This window comes from Vigna unguiculata, chromosome 5 (assembly GCF_004118075.2).
Source record: "Vigna unguiculata cultivar IT97K-499-35 chromosome 5, ASM411807v1, whole genome shotgun sequence".
Taxonomy (NCBI): domain Eukaryota; kingdom Viridiplantae; phylum Streptophyta; class Magnoliopsida; order Fabales; family Fabaceae; genus Vigna; species Vigna unguiculata.
In genome coordinates this window covers 13,816,021-13,833,557 of record NC_040283.1, presented here as the reverse complement: position 1 = coordinate 13,833,557, position 17,537 = coordinate 13,816,021, and positions in this window count along the sequence as shown.

Here is a 17,537-nt window from a genome sequence, read left to right as displayed (position 1 = left end):
TCTTTTGCTTGTATGCGTCATATTATTTTTGTCATATTATTAGTGTAAAATCTTAGATAATAGTATTTTAGAATTGACAGGGGTTTATGTTAGATATATTTTAATATAATTTAAAAAATAAATAATTAAAATAAAAAAACTTAATGTTACTTATATTTTTATAATCCTTTAATTTATGAGTTAATGTTTTGTAAGGTTAACAACTATATTCTTATTATTATCTACTCTTTTATCTTAATTTTTTTACCTATAAATACCACCTAGGTGCATGGATTTTCACTTCATATGGCTCCTCGTTCAATTTTTTTTTTAAGTAATTGGATTCGTTTCCTAGTTCGATTCGAGAATCTCTCCCCTTCTTCTATTCCGTTCCGAAGAGTAACTAGGACCAATTCAGTCACGTTTTCATATTCCAATTGAACACTTTCCTTTTTATTATTCTCAAAGAAGAAGATTTCTTTCTTTCTTTTTACCAAATATATGTGGATCCAATCACGATCTTCTAATAAGAACAAGAAATCTTTTGCGATCAATCCTTTTGCCCCATTCTTCAAAATCAAAAAGATCATTTTCAATCAAGTTTTCATTTTTTCGTTTGGAATCAGGACTCTTCTACTGCATTTTTATTTACTTTCTTTTTTTCTTTTCTTTCATCATTCGTTAACTCCCACAAGGTTTGGTCTTGTAGAATCTGACCCATTTCATCATTGAGCGAAAAGTACGAAAAAAATCAGATCGATTTTTCAATCAAAAGTACTATGTGAAATCTTCGGTTTTTTCCTCTTTCTCTATCCCTATCTCGTAGGTAGAGCGTTTGAATCAATAGAGAACCCTTTCTTTTGTATCTGGATGAATCGATATTATTACATTCCAATTCCTTCCCGATACCTCGGAATCGAATTGAATCCCAAATTGACGGGTTAGTGTGAGCTTATCCATGCGGTTATGCACCCTTTGAATATGAATCTATTTTCAACAGAGACAACAAACACTAGAGTTTCCTAAAAAAAAAATTCTTCTTTTCTTCTCTATATTATCTTTAAGACAGTGGTGTTCATAAGTTTCAGAGATCCTTCACTACACTCGATCGGATCCTTCACTACACTCGATCGATCTGACGGGTTGTTGTATCTTGGGAGAGAAACGCATATGATTTGAAACACATATGATTGTGTATTTGTTTAGCCATGTGTAGTAGGGACGTTTTCTCTCTAAGGATAGCGTTATATGTGTCTCAACCCATGCTATTTCTACTCCTTATAGGGATGGCAACAGGGCGGGGTGGGGACGGATTTCGCTATCCCATACCCATCCCCATAGAAAAAATTCATCCTCATCCCCATACCCAAACCCAACGGGTATCAAATTTTTGTCTCATCCTCATCCCCACCTGGTAACGGGTATAATCTCGTACTCATACCCATACCCGTTTCTTACTACTTCAATATTAATTTTAATTAATTTTTATAAAATAATAAAAAATTACGGTAAAGGAACATAATATTATCAAACATTCAATATTAGGAGGATGATTGTTTTTTCGATATCAAATACTTTGAAATAAATTATAATTATTTACATTTTAGATTAGAATACCAAATAAAATTTTATGAGAACCAAAATATTTATTAAATTTGCAAACTACAAACATTAATGAAACCTAGTTGATAAATTTTAAAAATATTTTTAAAAAAATATAAAAGGAAAAAAAAATATTGAAATTAAAATATATTTTAAATGTTTGTTTACTTTAATTTTTTAAATTATAATGAATCTCTTTTTTATGCACTAATAAAAATGATAATACATCACTTAATCAAAATGACGCAAAGAAAAAATAATAAACATAACAATAAAATTTTGACATAGATCTTGTATCTTTTGAACTCTAATATATGTTGGATAGTGATAAAAAAAATTCATGGCAATTACATTACATTTTTATATTATAGTAAATAAAAGTTATTTATACAATTATAGTGTAAAAATTACAGTAAGATTGATAATGAGTTAGAAAATAAATTAGATAAAATATATTGAAATAGTATTCTACATGATGAACATAAACAACAAGTAAAAATATTAAAAAATTAACACATGTGTGTCTGAGAAACAATTTGAAAAACTATTGAAAGAAAGCGCACAAAGAAAAAAATAAATGTATAATTAAGGGTATGATAAGATCAAAAATACCTTAGAGATCTAAGAAAACGTTTTAAATATCAATATATATACTCAATGATTGAGAAAGAACGAAAATTGTTTTAGCGAAACAAAATAGTTCTTTAAATGAAACAAACATTAATAATAATAACTAAAGAATTTTTTTTATATTACCTAGTAAATGAAAGGTTTATGCTATTAAACACTTAAATTGAGTGTATTAAACATATTCATGTGAAAGAAAATATACAATAAATTAAAATATTAAAAAAATAGAAATATTCAAATATGAGACATAAAAAGTTTTAAATTGACATACATCATTTTAACATAATTATATAAAGGTTATGATAAGATGAAAAATATATTGGAGATACGAATGCATTTCATGACAAATCAAATAATTAGAAGAAATAAAAAGTGTGTGTGTATATATATATATATATATATATATATATATATATATATATATATAGGGTTACTTCATTAATTGTGAATATTTTAATAATTTAAACGAGGACGGAAATATGGCGGGGACGGGTATTATGGCGGGGATATGTACATCCACATACCCATCTCCATACCCAATTGAAAAATCGAGGATTCCCCATACTCATACCCATACCCAGTCAATGCGATATATATATATATATATATATATATATATATATATATATATATATATATATAGGGTTACTTCATTAATTGTGAATATTTTAATAATTTAAACGAGGACGGAAATATGGCGGGGACGGGTATTATGGCGGGGATAAGTACATCCCCATACCCATCTTCATACCCAATTAAAAAAGTCGAGGATTCCCCATACTCATACCCATACCCAGTCAATGCGAGAATTCCCCATCAAAACGGGGACGGGTTCGGGCAATACCCACGGAATGGGTTTATTTGCCATCTCTAACTCCTTACCTCATTTATTTTTTATATATTTTTTATTATTATTAAAATAATTTTATTATTAATAGTATTATATCTCTGATTAATATTCTTTGATTCAGATACATGTCATCATTATTATTGCTCTAATAATTATTATTATATTATTTCATATTTTGATTATTACTAGTATATTTGAGTAATCATTTTCTAACATTCTTAGATAGAAAAATTCTTGTTATTTCTATTTTTGATTACTCGTTTGTATTCATTTCTAAAATTAAAAACAATATAAAGGGGAAGACTGAAAACACTTGTTTTGAACTAATGTGTTTGTTATAGTTATAATTAAATCAGTCTCAAATAAGCCTAAAAATTTATGTATATAATTGTTTTTATTTTTGTTGGTAACAATCAATGAAATTATGGATAAATAAAATTCTTTCTCATTGAATAATTTTTTGTGATGTCTATAGCTAATGTTTTTGTTGTTATATTAATTTATGCTTTAATATTGTCTACTCTTACCATTGATAAAGATGTTCTATATCATGTATATATTTTAAGTGTTTTGTATGAAAATAATTGAGTAATGTTTGTCATACTAAAAATATCATTGAGTTGTGAAGCTTTGCATTTGCAAATGAAAAAAAAATTATCTTGATATTGATATGAAAAGAAAAATGATTGATAATAAATATAATCTTTATCAAATTTATGAATTCAAAATTATTGTTTATGACATGAAATTAAAATGAATTAATTGACATCATGCTTATGATCATGTATGTGATGATTAAAAAAAATCTTCATATCATAAATTGAAGGGATGGTGAAGTAAAAATTAAACTTGTCTTCTAGATTTTTTTTTTTTAAATGTTTTTCATGTTTATGGATTTAGAAACTTCCTTACTACTCTACAAGGTTATAAAGTCATTTTCGAGTGCAATAGAATTATTATTTCTAGACATGTGTTTTGATTGGTAAATAATATATTTGTGATGATTTGTTTGAGTTAAGTACATTTATCTTATAATAAAATATTTATAAGTTCTCTTTGATTATTACATATGTTAAGTTGTGATTTATGACATGCTACTATTACAATTGTTGAGAAGTTGAGAAATTTTGGTTAGAGACCATTCAAATTATGTATGAAATTTTGAGGTACAAAATTAATTAAATCAAGAAGTTATGATACATGTATGTATAAATGAGTGTTTTTGTGTGAAACTTGTTGCATTATTCATTAAGTAATATTTTCATGTGGTGTTAATTTAATGGTGCATCAAAAGAAAAAAAAATGCTTTTATTTGATATAACAAATGTTATGCTTCAAGTTCTAGCTTTTTGTCTATAAAATTATATCGGATGAAACTTTATATTTTGCTTGCCATATTTTGAACATAGAAGATTGTGATAATGAATTATGAAAGAAAAAAGAACTACATTTAAAATATTTCAAAGTGTGGGGGTGTCTTGTTATGGTTAACATACCTGTTAATAAAAAAAATCTTGGTTATATATTATAAAGTGAATGAATATATACCTCATTGTTTTTCCATCTAGTGTAATATTATTTGTGTTTCTTCTAGTTATGGCAATATGTCTAATTTCTTGAGATGATTGAAGGATAATGTAAATTGGATATTGATTTTGGTGACAAAATCAACTGTTGGTTATGGTTATGTTTTAACCTTGGATGAGGTGTCCTATCATGGAAATATGTTAAAAATATGTTGTCATGATCTACTATGCAAGCATAAATTATTCATTTTTCTGATGCATCCTGACAATCAAATTGTTATATTTAAAGTTCCTAGTAAAAATTTCAATGAAATTGACATATGAGGATGATAGACAAATATATTAGAAACTGAATTACTCATAGTTGATGCATCAACAACAAGTATTTGAGTCGTCGAGGGGAATGAGATTATAGCCCATAAATTAGTTGCAACAATGGACACCCATCTCCACATGAATGGCGACCCCATGGAATGGAGTTCAATGGGTAACAACGAAGTCGTTGTTGACTAAAGTACACCAAATAATTTGATTAAAATTTATGTCTCATTCTTATGGCGAGGTGTACTATAAATTGTGGCAATAATAAGGTTGAGGTATGTGCATTATTATACTTATTTTATAAAATACCTCTTAATAAACCTAATGGTTGAGGTATGTGCATTATTTTATAAAATACCTCTTAACAAATCCAATGACAATTATTGTAGGCGTCTGAGTCAGAAACCATCCTTTGAGGGTTTACCTAGTGAGTGTGATGGTGGGGTCGCCATTGTGAGACATAGGCAAGTCTCTAAGTGACACTCATAAAACAAGATACATGCACAAACGTGCACCCACTGATTAGAACCTATAATGAACACCAATATTGTATGTGTTATTTACTAAAACTCGGTCACACGGGATGTAGCTAAGGCAATTAAGTCTCTACATTTTCTCGTGTGGAAGTTTATAAGCACTAGGTGTAAGGGTCAGACCCGGAAGGTTCCTTACGCTAAACTACAACATTTTGTTTTAAAAGATAATATATTTTGTTTTATTTTTAAGTTATGTGGGGGATTGTTAGAAATATTTTAATATAATTTAAAAAATAAATAATTAATATAAAAAAACTTACTGTTACTCATGTTTTTATAGACCTTTAATTTATAGGTTAATGTTTTTTATGGCTAACGGCTATATTCTTATTAATATTTACTCCTTTGTCTCCCTTTTCTACCTATAAATACCACCTAGGTACATGGAGAAAAATACAACAACAATAGAGACAACAAACATTAGAGTTTTCTAAAAAAATGTTCTTCTTTTCTTCTCTATATTTTCTTTAAGACAATGGTATTCATAAGGTTCGGAGATCCTTCACTGCACTCGATCGATCTGACGAGTTGTTGTATCTTGGGAGAGAAACGCATATGATTTGAAACACATATGATTGTGTATTTGTTTAGACCTGTGCAGTAGGGGCATTTTCTCTCTAAGGATAGCGCTATGCGTGCCTTAACCTAGGTTATTTCTACTCCTTACCTCATTTATTTTGTTATCTATTATTTATTATTATTATAATAATTTTATTATTAATAGTATTATATCTCTTATTAATATTCTTTGATTCAGATACATGTCATTATTATTGCTCTAATAATTATTATTATATTATTTCATATTTTGATTATTATTAGTATTATTTGAGTAATCATTTTCTAACATTTGAAAAATAGTAAAACTTGATTATTTTAATATTAAAAAGTTTTAGTATAAATATAATTGTTATAAACGAGTTTCATTATTTTAAAACACACTATCTCTCTAGAAAACACTTTTCTAGAGCTCTCTGTCTTCTCTCTGAGTGTTCTGTGTTTTGGTCGTCTGATTGAAGAACTGAGACGGTAGGATTGATCTTCTCGGTGAGCTCTTCAATTTAGATCGACTAGTTTATCCATTCGCGTAAGTTAAGTTTTCGCTCTCTTTTTTTGGTCTTTTCTGTTTTCTGTTGCATGTAAGTCATCTTCCGCTTGCACGCGTCGTTTTATTTATTAGTATGAGTCTGTCTCTGTTGATCAGTGATCATAATGCTATGTTCTAATTGTTCTTGTGATGTTTCTATATGTAGATAGAGCATCCTGTGGAATTAGAGACGTTTGACATTTATAGAGTTGTTTAAGTAGGATACTAGGTAAGGAAAAGCTAATATCTATCATGTCTCACAAACCTGTTAGGGATGTTATTATAAGATTATTTTGTAATTGACTTATGTGTTGGATATTTGAACTGGGTTGTGATGTCTGAAAACGATAAATACTTTAAATACTTAGGTTTTATCTATTGTTTGAAAATAACTGTATGCTATAGGTGCAATTTGATGCAATTGGTGTGAATATTTTGATAGAATTAATGTTTGATCTTTTGAAAAACTTTATCAAATGAAAAAAAAAACACCAACAAAATATAAATTTAATTTACATAAAAAATTAAAATCATCTTCGATCTAAAATATAGATATTTTTTATGTTATTCAACTTTCTTATTTTCCCTTTTGAAACTTTGATGAAATCTCAATACATTAATTTCAAATTTCATATTAATTAATCAAATTAAAATACAATACATGATCTGACTCATCAAAGTTTGAATGGGAAGTTGAAGAAGCTAGTTATTTGTTACAGCAGCAGACGATCATCCATGGAGACACTCCTGTACATGAACCTCCGTTGAAACCCTTCCTATTACAGTCCCTAATACACTTATCGTTACTACTGCATTTGAAGTTTTCGCAGCTTTTTCCTGGGAGATCCCAATCTTCTGCTAATCCTGTAATCACCACAAATATATAAAAAAAAAAAAAAAAAGAAGAAGGTTAAAACTCATTTGAAAAAGAAAACCTTGTTGGGTCATGCATATCCAAAATCTAGAAGTTAATCTCCACTAATACACTATAAACACGAAGAGAACAAAAAAAAAATCACTTTTCAATTCAATTATGGATTAAAAATGTAGCATAAGAGATGAAAAGCAATTATTTCTCTTTACCTGAAGAAAAAAGCAAAGCAATGCATAAAAGCCCCAAAAGAAAAGTTTGGTTGATGCGAAAAGCCATTATGCACAACTTTTGACGGCAGATATGCTTTCTTAGAAGAGTTATGTGAAGACTTCAAAGGATTCAATGAGATTTACTGCCTCTACGATGAAATATATTCAAATATTATTTAAATAAATATACAAAACTAAAAATAATATATTAAAATGCTAATACTTATAATAGTACAAGAGTCTTCTTGCTAACACGTGTCCTACATACCTTAATTAACAATAATTAATAAATATTAAATTTTATTGAAATTTATAATAACTGTGATATTAAATTAATTTTAATTTTAATAATCATTAATGTATTTTTATTTTATTTAGAAAATAAGAATGTCTATTTAACTGTAATTAATAATTTATTTAATGTAACCAAAAAATAGATTAAAAAATAATTAAATAAATTTAATGTTGTTATATTGTTTTTTTCTTGTTTTTGATTGTTTGTCTTTCATTTTAATATTGTTAAAAATTAAAAAAAAATTAACATAGAAAATAACAAATAAAAAAAAGTAAGCAACTCAATTCAATAATATATTAACTATCAAGTAATAAAGTGTTAAACATCTAAAATTAAAAAAAATGAATTTATATTATTTTAAAATAAATAAAAAACAATTGTAAGCAAAAAAAATAAAAAGAATTTTTAACATGTTTATGAATTTATGTTATTTTAATTAGTAAAGTTAATAATTATATACTTCAACCTAAATATTGTGAAATCAATAATTATTAATTATATAAATATTTAAATTTATCCTATTTTAATCTATGAAATTAATTATATCAGATTTCGACATAAATATAAATACAGTGAAATAATGAATTATTAGTTATACTGGTGTATTAGTGTATTGTATTTGTTGTAGTGTTTGTATTTACTTATTAGAAGTGTAACGTTTTAACGTATCAATAAAAGCTTTATTTTTTTAAGGTTTTATTTAATACCTTTAATTCAAATTGATGAAAATTGTTTTAAAAACATTAAATAGCATTTATGATATATAATAAGTGAATAATTAAATATATAAGGCTTAAATACCTTTTGGTCCTCATTTTCGTAGTGTTTGTTGCGGATTATTTGGTCCTTTTTGTAACGACGTTTAAATCATTAACGGAGCATTGTACAGGTGACACGACACGGTTTGTATTAGGGTGTGTTACATGTACTGTACAGATGTAGTAATTAGATATTTGGGGATAAATAAGTGAGCTAGGGTTTTGGTAAGGAATGTTTGGGCAGTTGGTGAATTTTGGCAATCTTATTCCTCCATTTCCAATTGGTGTTGCTGCAATTTTCTTCTTCCTATAATCTCATTATATAGGTATGTTACGGTCCCAATCTTCGTGCATTGTTGGTGGTTCAATGAGAAATGGATTAACCCTGAGTTGTAGTGTGTTACGTGTATTGTACAGGTGTGGTAATTAGATATTTGGGGATAAATAAGTGAGCTAGGATTTTGGTAAGGAATGTTTGGGCAGTTGGTGAGTTTTGACAATCTTGTTCCTCCATTCCCAATTGGTGTTGCTGCAATCTTCTTCTTCCTACAATCTCATTATATAGGTATGTTACGGTCCCAATCTTCGTGCACTGTTGGTGGTTCAATGAGAAATGGATTAACCCCGAGTTGTAGTTGCGGAAAGATGGCGGCTTTGAGGATGACAAGAACTCCAAAGAATATTGGTAGAAAATTTTGGGTACAATCTGTTTTATTTTTGCTTTAATAATAAATAGGTTTTAATTTTTGGTTTATTGATTTACAGAGTGGTGTTGATGAAAAGGATGTCATCATCATGACACAAATGAGGCAGATTAATGATTTGGAGAAGTCATTGAAGGTTGCTGAGAAGAGGCTGTAATTAGTAATAGGGTTCACTTGTGTTGTTATTGTATTATTCGTACTGTTATTGTGTGTAATCTTTTAAAGTCCAATCTATTTTGTACTATTGTTAAATGAAGAAATGAATTAGTTTGATTATGTTGATATTAGTCCCAACATATTCAAAATGACATCTTAATCTGAGCATTGAAGTAAGTGATATTGATCTAAGCTTGGGAAAAATTAAATTGATCTAAGTCTGGAAGAACTTAAATTCATAACGTTAGTTCATCCTCATCAAAATGCACTACATCGATGTTTGACAAAAGTGAAATTGAACGAAGTTTAAGGAAAGTCAAAATGCATTAAATCAATAATGAATTCTACATCAGAAATTTCAAAAAATAACTAAGACGTTTGTAGCTTCTATCATGACCTCCTCCTAATCTGTAATTTCATCATAAACGGCTGAGATGATTCTTTTGGTGTTGGTAGTGGTGCTGCTTGACTCTCCACTTCATTCCTTAGTGGTTGAGTTGTTTGAGTTTCAACAGTTGGTGCATTCTCAGCAGTTTCAGCAGTTGGTGCATTCTCAACAGTTTAGGCATCTGGTTCAGTCTCAACAGGTAATTTAGAAACCATGTAGAACATCACAACAATTGAAAGACAAATAAACCCCAAGATAGAATTACGAAAACCCTAACCCACGAGCAAACACAACCCATAAAACCCTAAACCCACTTACCTCGTTGATGATGATTAATTGAAAAATTGAAATGAAGAGCGCAACTGCAATCCAATGATGAAATGAAAAGTATTAGCTGTTTCCTCTGCAAATCCGAGCTCAAGAAAGACGAAGATGAAGAAATTTCCCTAATTGCAAAATTTTCCCTAAATTGAAAAATTAACGTTAATTACGCACCTGTACAATACACGTAACACACCCTAATACAAACTGTGTCACTTGTACAATGCTCCGTTAATGATTTAAACGGCGTTACAGAAAAGGACCAAATAAAACATGAATTGCGAAAATGAGGACTATTTTAAACATTCGGTAAAAATGAGGACCATTTAAAACATTCTGTGAAAATGAGGACCATCTGCAACAAACACTACGAAAATGAAGATCAATAAGGTATTTAAGCCAATATATAAAGTTAAATCGGCTAATTATGTTGTCATTGACTCCGGTTAGTATTGTCTATGAACAACTAATAATGTGTGAATTTATGTTTGCGTTTACTTGTTGACAATTTACACATTACTGATTCATGTGGAAACAATATGAAATTTTAATCTTTAATAGTATTAAATTGAAACTGTCTTCACCTACAAATGTTTGGTTTACATAAATGAAAGTAGACATAATGTATTTTTTTTTCAAAATATATCAAAATTTAAATAATTTTATCATTTTATAATTACTGTTTATTTTAAAAAGTTTGATAAAAATAATCATAATTATATGAATTTATAATTTAACATTTAAATAAAATATATATAAAATTACTGATGATATAAAATTTGATAAAAGCTACAACAATGTTATAAGGCCACAAATTCAAATACTAGTAAGTATAAACTATATAAACATACATATACTACTATTTGTTAAAAATATACATTAAACAATGCCGGAATTTGAAGTTACAACGTCTCACTAGCGTTTGCCCCATCGAAGTGAAATAGGAAAAGAAAGTATAATTTTTTTTAGAGTTGGTTCAACCACTTAAAAATATTATTTAAAATTTAAAAATAATTAAAAAAAGGTTAAATTACTCTTTTATTTCCTTTATTTGTCATGAAATTTCAGTTTGGTCCTCAAGTTTTTCGTTGTCTCAATTTGGTCCTCATTTTCTTAAAAATGATTCAATTTGGTCCTCACTGTTAGTTTGACCAGATGGTGTTAAAATCAACGTCACGTGTCAATTTTTTATTTTTTAAAATTTTTAATTTTTTTAATTTTTTTTTTAATTTTTTACATGTGTCACTTCATAGTTGTGACACGTGTCAAAGTGTGACACGTGACACAATTGTAAAGTGACACGTGTAAAAAATAAAAAATTTCAAAAAACCATAAATTGACACGCGACGTTGACTTTAACATCGTCTGATCAAAGTTATTAGTAAGGACCAAATTGAGACAACGAAAAATTTGAGGACTAAACTGAAATTTCATGACAAATAAAGGGACCAAAAGAATAATTTAACCTTAAAAAATAAGAAAGTGAGTTGTTAAAAGAAGACTCTCCTATAATGGGTCAAGCCCACTCTATACCAACACTAAATAATAAATAAAAATTAAATATATTTATTTAAGTGTGCAACAAATGAAAATTAAATATATTAATTATATAGTGGGTTAGATCAACGCTAAATAACTAGAGTTATCAAAATGGGTAACCCAGTTCAATCCACCACTGGTTGATCACTTAGTGAGTCAACCCAACCCGACTCACTTATTAGTGAGCAAAAAAAATTTCAATCCAACCTGGCCCCCGCAGGTTGGTGGGTTAAACGGGTTGGCTCACGGGCTCACTTAATTAAAAAAAATACAATTTTTTTTTGTTTGAGTCAAAACTAGATTATAATTCTAATTAAAATCTAAATAAACTTTAATACAATTCAAATACAAATCAAAATCACAAAAATACAAATTATCTATGTGTTGGCTAAAAAAACAACCCAACATGACCCAAATACAAAGCCCAACTTAAAAAAAAAACTTATGTAACCCTTTATTTGCGGGTTGATGAGCCAACCCGGCTCACCACGGGTTCAACCTGAGTGAGCCGGGTCAAAAATCAACCCGTATTGAAATTTGTAAGAAAAATTCCACCCAACCTGACCCAAATCCGTGGTGAGCCGAGTTGGCTCGCGGGTTCCAACCCATCTTGACAGCTCTATAAATAACAAATAAAATTAAAAGCATTACTTATAACATGAATCAGGCAAACACTTATATATAAATAAAAATTAAATGTTTTAATTATATCTTTAAAGTAATTTGATAAAGTGACAAAGCAGGAAATAGAAAGCTTAATTTTATAAGTATTGATTTAGTCCCTAATTTTTTTGTTTAGTTTAATTTGATCCTCTTATTATTGGTTGGTTCATTTTAGTATTCTTATTAGATCGGGTGTGAGGGGCACCGATCTTATATTTACCTATTAGATCGGTTTTCGGAGGAACTGATCTAATATTACTTTTTTAAATTAAAAAAAATCAACATAGTGTATTAGATCGGTTATTATGAGAACCGATCTAATAGGTGAGTTTCTGACACCCGTGAAACCCTTTTCTTTTCTTCCTTCTCGCGCCTCACTGTTCTAAACCTCACCGTTTTCGCCACCTGCGAACCACCGTCGTTCTAGCAACACTGAGAACCATCAAAGTTTCTCCGCTTCCCACTGTTCACCACCGTTCTTCTTCTTCCTCCCTCGCCTCCTCCACAACGAACCACCGTTGAAGTCGCAACAAACCTCCACCGTTGAAGTTGTACCGAACCTCCGCCGTTCTCGCTGCACCAGAAACCGCTGCCTTGTGGCGTCGTTAACGTTGTTGCTGTCATTGCCCCGTTAAGGTCATCGTCGTTGTTCAGTCATCCACGGTCCATAATCGTCCACGGGTGCTCTGCTCAGTGGAAGGTGCTCCACTTTTGAAGCCATTATCGTTGTTGCTGCCTTTGTGAGCCTCCAAAGGTAGAAGTTCTTCTTTGTAGTCTCTATAAGTCTCCAAACTTCACGACCTTTATGCTCAGAACAAGATTGCCTCCTCTTCTTCGTAGCAATTACTCCACCGAGTTATCGTTGTCATTGTTGCATTGGTAGAGGTTAGTTCGTATGCCCTTGTTGGCAGCTCTTGCTTGAATTTGAAATTTAAATTGAAATTATTGGCTGGTTAGTTTGAAATTGAGATTGAAATTGAAATTATTGGCTGTCGTTATTGATTGCCCTTAATTGTTTTTATCGTCGTCACTGCAAACTTTATTACAATTGAAATTGTTGGCTGCCTTTGTTTGAATATCAAACTTATATATGTTTAATGTTGTTCCTTGCTTAGGCCAATGGCATGTGTCATATATCAAAATTGAAATTATTTTTTTCAATATTCTACTATATATAATATAGTAGAAAGGAGAATTGGAAGGTTAAATGAAAACTTTTAGACAAGAATATTTTTGTTTGGAAAGCATTAGATTACTTTCTAGAATAGTATTTTTTGGAGAATGAAAACGTATTAGATTACATAAGTAAGAAACATGATTACTTCATGTAGTTTGGGTCTATGGAACATTTTTTTAAACCAAGTTCTCATGTTTGGTAGTAATGGATCGAGGTTGGATGAATGCAATCCAAATCAGTGATGTCAATGAGAATGGCATTGATGATTTTCTACAATTTGCTCAACGACATAAGACTGCCTTGAATGGAAAATATTATTGTCCCTATGTTAATTGTTTGAACGGGAGACGACAAGAACTTTAGTTGATACGAGAACATCTTCTATGTGATGGTATCCTAAAGCGTTATACAACGTGGACCTGGCATCGTGAATTTGTACACCTACCAACCGTATCTCGAAGTCAAGAGTTTAATCCACATTGTGAGGATCTCATGGAAGATATGATTGAAGATATTTGACAAGAAAATTTAAGATCAGCACGCGTCTATGATTCATTGAAAGATGATTCAAAAAAGGCTTTATATCATGGTTGTACGAGTTTCACACGTTTGTCAGCGACATTAAAATTATTTAACATTAAAGCCAAAAGTGGGTGGGCTGATAAAAATTTTAGTGAGTTACTAGAATTGTTGCATGTAATGCTCCCAGAGGGTAATACATTGTCAACCCGTCATTATGAAGTGAAAAAGATACTATATCCCATGTGTATGAGTACCAAAAAAATTCATGCTTGTCCTAATGATTATATTCTTTATAGAAAAGAGTTTGAAACATTGACTAAGTGTCCAAGATACAGAGTATTGCAATACAAAGTTAAGGATGATGATGAAGATGAAGATAACATGAAGAAGGGTCCTCCTGCAAAAATGTTATGGTATCTTCCAATCATACCTCGACTTAAGCGTTTATTTGCCAATGTTGATGATGCTAAAAACCTTCAATGGCATGCAAATGGAAGAAAAAGTGATGGATTGTTACGTCATGCAGCTGATTCACCCCAATGGTAGAAAATTGATACTCCTTACCCACAATTTGGGAGTGATCCAAGAAATTAGAGGCTTGGTCTTACAACTGATGACATAGTTCATGGCCGATTTTGTTGATCATATATAACTTGCCTTATTGGTTGGTGTCGCAACCATGTCACGACAGGACAACAAATAAAAAAGAAATTAATTTGGTATAAGAGATTAGAAGTCGCTACCATAGTTTATTCTGGAAAACAATGGAAACCATAAAATAATATAAAGTCTGCGAAAACCAAATTTAGGGTCCAGGAGTCGGTTGCGCGTACCCTAAAACGCTCGCCCAAAGGCGGTACCTTTAATTAAATTTGCAAAAGAGATGTGTTTATTTTAAATATTTATTTTTCCCATAAATAAGAAAATATTGAACAAAATAATTTTTGGATTGAAAGGGACCCGAAAAGGATTTAAACCTTAGTCCTACGTATTCTCATTAAGAATGAGAAATCAGGGCTACGTAATTCTTTATAAAACAATTTGAAAATGAATTGGAAAACCTTTTGATTTTTGGGAAGTGAACCTGACAAGGACTTGTCTTGCTCCTAAATATCTCCATTCACAATGGAGAATCAAGGATCATGTAGTTCTTGATAAAACTTGACTAGAATATTTAATTTTTAAAATTGTCTTTTGACATTTTTTAAAATAAGTGTCATGCGACGCGTGCGGCCGTGTTGACACCAAAAATATTTTTTATATCTTGTATTTTTGAGAAAAAGAGTGTCGTGTGACGCAAACGGTCAATTAGATACCAAAACTATTTTATGATTTTTATATTTTGAAAAGGAATGTCATGCGACGCAAGCAGTCGATTAGACACCAAAACTATTTCTATAATTTTGTATTTTAAAAAGGAAAGCAGTCGGTTAGACACCAAAATAATTTTTATAAATTTTTATTTTAAAAAGAAATTTCGTGCGACGCGAATGGTCGATTAGACACTAAAAGAAAAATAAAAAAAATAATTTTAAATTTTTATTTATTCTTATTTTTATCATTTTTAAAAAATTATTTTAATTTTTATTTCAATTTTAAAATACATTTATTATTTTTGAAAATGATGTGATTGAAATGTGAGATTTAATTAAAAATGATAAAATTGAAAATAGAAAATAAGAGTGCATGGTGTAATGAGAAAAAAAAAACTAACACGGAAACAGGTTGCATAAAGTAAACGCGTGGTGCATAAAGTAAACTCATCCTAACCTAAAAAGGGAAATTAAAGGAGTGGTGTGTGTGTGTTTATGAAAACGCAGATACATAAAGTAAAATAAAACTTAATAAAGTAAAATAAAACTTAATGTAAGGGATGTGAGGTTATTATATTGGAGAGTGCATGAAATAAATAAGTAAATAGAATCCAAATTAAAAGTGGGATGCACAACTTAAATTATGGAGGTACGTGAAGAAAAAGTTAAATCTGATAACTCTAATTAACAATAGGGATGCGCGAATTAATTATGGAGATGCACGAAGAAAAATGAATTAGTAACCTAATGGAAATATCAAAGCAATTATAGGGTGCAAATGAGTAATAATGGCTAATTAGTGGCAAGATTTTGGCCTCCTGCACCATCCTATGAAAAAAACAAAACTAATAGACATGTGAATAGAAATCAATTTACACTTTTAAAAACTAAAAACAAAACTCACGTACGCATGATTTCAAATCATCATTCAATGCTTAAAAAAACACGGGTCCCACCTCCACTACTTTTGCATGAATTGGAATGTATTGTCTTATATTTTTACAAACCTGTATATGACTTTTAAGAATGATTCAATCAATGTCTTATCAAACAAAACAAACCCATAATTCCAGACTTGGATTGCATGCGGGTCTCTCATTCCATATATATACTTTGCACTTCGGTTTACACAAACATAAATCTCTGTACATATTCTAATCAAAATCAGACTCATGGACTAAGCCGAAATGTATCCCGTGTATCCCTACTGATAAAATTTCCACGAAAACAGATTCAAAAATTTTCTGGTTCAAATGTATACCCCTACCGATAACATTCCTTATACATGGAAAATCTCAACTAACAGCCACCCTCAAGTTCAGCCTAATGCAAACACCACCTACATTTGAAGCTAATGCAAACAAAATTTTCATTCTAAAATAACCATGACCCGCATACACTATGGAAAGCAACGCCTCCAATATTCCCAAACCAAATTTGTATCTTATCACCATATATGAAATATCAACATACAAAGCCCAAAATTGAAATCTAAATTCAAAACCCTAACACAATGTCCTAGTGCTTTCACCTTCATTCAACACCGAGACAAAGAAAAGAGCAAGCCAACATAAAGAAGAAACAAAAAAATATAAAAGAGAAGTGAGGAACCTTGTTAGTGTAAGCAACAAAAGGAGTAGGACCACCAAGATAACAGAGATTGTTGTCGCAAGAAATGTCGAAAACAAAGACCCCAACGCACCAACAGATGCCACCCGCAATTTGCAGTGATAGGTGATGAAGAGACCGTTGACACACATTTTTTTTCGTTCTAGAGGCTTGCCGGTGAATTTAACAGTGGAAAAGATGGATGTCCCAAAAACTGCCCCCAAAACCTTTTCTTTTCCCCATTTTCTTCCTTACTCCCCAAAAAAACTGAATAGAGGTTTTGTGCTTGATGTGATAAGAAACCTTTCCCTCCAATCCTACCAAAAAAACTGTTTTCATTTTCAAATTTTAATTTTTAATTTCTGAATTTTATTAATTAATTAAAAAAACGAAATTATCTGTTTTTTATTTTATTATTTAAAAAAAAACCAAAATATTATTTTACTCAACTCTTAAAAACATTAATTAATTTTTATTGT